Source organism: Haliaeetus leucocephalus, unplaced genomic scaffold, assembly GCF_000737465.1.
Source record: "Haliaeetus leucocephalus isolate CR32 unplaced genomic scaffold, Haliaeetus_leucocephalus-4.0 Scaffold517, whole genome shotgun sequence".
Classification (NCBI taxonomy): Eukaryota; Metazoa; Chordata; class Aves; order Accipitriformes; family Accipitridae; genus Haliaeetus; species Haliaeetus leucocephalus.
This window is the reverse complement of record NW_010972953.1, coordinates 482,410-487,237: the sequence shown is the minus strand read 5'-3', so window position 1 is coordinate 487,237 and position 4,828 is coordinate 482,410.

Here is a 4,828-nt window from a genome sequence, read left to right as displayed (position 1 = left end):
CCACGCGGCCACCTCAGGCCGACGCGTCCCCGTCCCGCGGGCGGGACCGGGTCGGTTCCTCTCGGTTCCTCCCGGTTCCTCCGGGCACCCTCACGACGAGCCCCTGCCGTCACCGCCCTGCCCGGGCCCGGCTCGCTGCCGAGGCAGGGCTGCCTGCCGCCTCAGCCCCACTGCTGTAGGCCCGGTGTGGGGTCCCTGCCAGCACGGTGGCTGCTGAGCCGACCCCTCCGGAGCAGGAGGCTTTGGGGGTGTCCACCTGAAAGGATTAAAGCTCCAAGGACGAGGGATGTGTGAATTTTTTTGTTTCACGCCCTGCGTGTGAAAAACTGGCCCGGCGCCACGGGGAGCTGCCCGGGCAGAGCCGCTGTGCGGTGAGCAGGCGCTGGTGGCCCTGGCGTGGCCGTGGCGGGGACATGTGCCACCTCTGCAGAGATGCCGCCGGGCTGTGGGGAGGCCCGCAGAGATCCGATAGCCACCCCGGCGCTTGCTCTGCAGATGGGGAGCCGGCGGGAAGGGATTTCTGCCGTCAGCATTTCCTCCTCGCACAAGTAACCTGCGCTGCGGTTTTAGGCGCGGTGATCGGCACAGGAAGGCTGCTAACCTGACAGACACCCAAAGGAACAGCTTGCTGTTTTCTGTCCCATCTGCCCGCTCAAGAAAACAGTGGCAGGGTCTGAGGCCAGCGGGAGAGGTGTTTTGGTGCCAAGAGCAGCTGGTGGAGGAAATCACAGGCTTGAAGACCGCGGTGGTACCCACCCGGCACACTGCAGCCACGGTGGCGGGGTCAGAGGAGAGCGGGGAGGCAGAGCTTGCACCGCAGCCCACATCAGAGGAGGCTTGAGGAGCTGGAATCCCCTGGGAGCAGGTCCCGGGCATTTCTGTGGTCTCAGCTCCCCAGTGCCTCAGCTGCGAGCAGCTATTTAGCCGTTCTGTTGCCAGGGAGAGACGGATCATTGCGCAAGTGCCAGAAAAGCAACAACAAAACCAAAGGTGCCGACAGCATGACCTGGACAGAATCTGGGCACTGGAGCCTGCAGAGGGGCTTGCAAAGCTCCCCGGCAGCCCTTTTTCCTACCATTTCCACCAGTGCTGTTATTAACAGGCTTGACGTCCTGTCTGGCACAGGCCTGGCGGCACACCGCGTGCCCCTCACTGCTGCGGCCACGGGGACACGCTGGCCAGGACCCCGGAGCCCCAGCCAGGTGGGTGCGTGCAGGCGGTGCCTCCGCTCCACCGCCAGACCCCTCTGCCGCAGAGCACGTGTCCCTGGGATGGTGGCTGGGGGCAAGGGTGTCTCACTGAGAGCCTGCGTGTGTCAGCCTGGGAGCAGGGGGACTAGTGGCAGACAGACGTGGCAGCAGTGCTCAGGGCCCCCCCTCGCCTCCTGGGTGCCCCCCTGCACTCCAGCCCAGGGCCAGGCCCTGGAGGTGCCCTCTCTGCAGGAGGGGACACAAGTCTGATGGCTGAGAGAGAAAAGGGGCTGGAGTGGGAACCCCAGCAAGGGGCAGGCAGGCCCCCGTGGCCAGGAGCGGGGCCCTCTGCAAACAGCTTTCAGCAGAGTGGCAACTGCTTATGCTTCCTAGTCTAGTAAATCAGCATGAGAGTGTCATGTTGTATGAGGCCATTAGCTTAAATTATACTCAAATAGTTAGCAGTCACCCAGAAAATGCTGTTTTATGCAGAGCAGCTGGGCTCTGTGCTGTCCTGGCTGCACAGAGAGCTGGGGTGGGTGTGTGGCAGTCACTGCCGGGAGAGGAGGGAAAGCCTCATGCTCAGGAGAGCTGCAATGCTCCACAGCCCTGCCCATCTGCCAGGAGTCCTGCCTGTCCCTCTGTGGCAGCGGCTGGACCCTGGCACCGCAGCAGCCCAGCCCAGCCCCGCTGGGCGCAGGGCCCAGGGGGGTTCTGCAGGCAGGAGCCCTCCCGGTGGCTGCCTTGCAAGCCCCTCCAGGCCTGCCTGCAGCTCTCCCCAGTGCTGACCATATGTGGTGGCACAGACTGCCCCGAGGTGCTGGTGCCCCGAGGTGCTGGTGTTGGATTTGGGATCAGGACTGACCCCAGCCTTGGAGGCACAATGACCTTTCTCGAGAAGCATCAGCAAAGTGGAGAAGGCAAAGTTAAAAGCGGGAGATCCTTGGGAAACCATTCCCATCGCAGCAGGCAGCAGCCTCGGGGCAATCTTGAGGGGTGGGAAGGTGCTGGGCTGGTGTCAGAAGGTGGGAGAGAGGGGAATGGAGGAGAAGAAAGCTAAATAGATACCCAGAAGTCTTGTTCCAAATAGTGCTAGCACGGGTGCTTTCTGTAGTAGTATGCATGCACAAATGCAACTGTGTGCACTCTGAAACAGCCTTGGCACCTGCTGGAAACTCAGCACAGCATTCAGCCTGGTAGCACACATGCCTGAAGTCCTCCTAAACATGGGCAGCTGCTCCAAAACTCGCTCATATGCCCCATGCAAGCACAGGGCGTGCACACAACACACCCTCCCTGCAGCCACACAGCAACTCCACCCTGCTCAGCATCCTTCAGCCATGCACCCACACGCCACCCTCCACATACACGCTCTTCCCCTCTGCCACGGCATTGCTGCAGAACATGCACAACAAGGATAGAGAAAACAGGAAGAAGTACTTAGAAAATGTCATGGCTTTAATTACCCTTACCAAAATTATTGTGAGCTTGCTTAAGTAAACATTCGCCCTGCCACGTTCCAGGACCCGTCTGGAAGCAGAAGGCAGCCTTCAGGCAGCATCGGGGCCCCAGCCGGCCTGCCTTTTGGGGAGCACTGCTCCTCAGGGCTTGCCTGGGGATGGGGTGGGCAGCACGGGCATCCAGCCTACACAGCACTGGGTGCTGAGAGCCAAGGCAGAGCATGCAGGGACTCTGTGCTACCTGCAAGCCTGCCTCCACCTTGTCTTCCTGAGAAAACTCTTGAGCCCCAGGAAGCAGGACAGACTGGGTCACGCAGGCATGGTTGCTTAGCCCAGACACAGTTGTTATACATAGCGCATGGCTTGTAAAATCACCTCCTGCAGCTGGGCTTGGGGTAAGGGCTGAATGCAGGGCAGGGAGGGAATGCCCAGGCTTGGCGCTGCCAGGCGTCCCTGCTGCCTGTGCTCATCACAGCTGCCCAGGCAGAACTCTTGGCCGCATGGCCAGCACCGTGCACCCACCCCAGTACAAGCCCCCGTGCCCCTGCAGCCAGGGGAGGAAACCCTCCCCATCCTACACAGGTGGGATGCCAGCGGCTGGCAGAGTTGACAGGCTCCAGCAGCATTACATGGTCATGAATCAGAGTCCAAACTGGAACATGCCTGAAAGAAATAAGCATGTAGGATCTGGTATGCAGCCCTCATTGTCTCTCATGGGTCAGAGCTGTTGCCCTTGGTACCTGGGAAGTGCAGACTTTTGTTGCCTGACAGGCTTTCAACAACATGACTGTGCTTGAGTGACACGATCCTGGTGGAAGTCCTCCCACAGAAACCATGGCTGCAACCTTCCACTTTCACTTGGATTTTAATTGCCTTCTTCAGATCCACCCTAAATGTCAGGGAGAGATCATGCTTTGCCCCCACTTTGCCAAATGCAAAGCTATAATTAAATTTTAACTCACAAATAAATTATTCATATTTTTCTACCATGCATGATAAATTACTTTCAGCCAAAAGCAACAACAACAAAAATGGGCTCAATTATGGCAGACAAACATGATCCTGCCCTGGGAACAGCCAATTCATTGAGGAGAGAATGATACTGAAGGTAAGAATACTGTCTTTAATTACTCTCTTGCACTACAGGCTGCCTCAAAGTACGTCATTTCTTCTTCATGAATGCCTGTCTAAAAATAAAAATGGAGATAAGGTTCTGAACTTAGTGTTCTTCCATTTCCCTTTGCATGAAACTTCATCCCTGGAAAGGGAAGGAGCTGAAATCTAGCAATGTCCCATCCAGCCACACGGCCTCTTTATTTTGGGCTGCTGGCGTTGGGAGGGTGGAGGTGGGACAAGATCAACCCCTGTGTCGCCTCCCTCCTCCTCACCCCACGAACTGCAGCGCACCTGGGAGAAGGTTTGCTCCGGTGGGAGGTTTGCTCCAGGAGGTGCCGTTCCATCCCCAGGCAGCAGCGCAGCCCCTCGATTCCATTGTCCCAGCAGCAGCCTTTGTGCCTGTGACTGCAGGACAGACCAGGGAGGGACATCGCACAGTTTTCCTGGAAGGAAACGTGGGATGATGGGAGCAAACCTACTTGTATTGAGCTACCAGTCCTTCCCCACCTTCCCAGGACCTTCACTAGGCGCTGCCCTGGAAGGGTGGGGACAAAGTGACAATAAAAAAGACCTGGGGGAGTATTCACAGGATACCTGCAGGGTTCAGCCTGGCTATAACCACATCCCTACCTCCTAACACTAGAGACACAGGAGAGCTATTGACCCTTTAACACTGGCTCTCCCACCAGCCCTGCGACCTGCAGCAATTGCCCTGGAGACCTGCCTGTTACCATTGTGGGGTCAAGCCCAAGCCTCCGGCTTCACCCAGCACCAGCGCAGCCTCCTGACCGGTCACCTGGAGGGACGCAGGAGCAGCTAAGGCAGGTCCGTGCTCGGTTTGGGGAGCTCAGACAAGGCATTACTGGCACAGTAATCTGACACGCTGTCTGAACCTGTGTGCAGCTACAGCTGGAAAAGGGGCAAACGCCGGCAGGCAGCTGGGAGCTGAAATTAGTCCTTCCCTCCTGCCCAACCGCAGGCAGGAGCAGGCAGAGCTCGCTCCCCAGCCATGCAGCTCTGGGACACCAGTACACGTCGCTGCCGTGCAGACTGTACCCGACA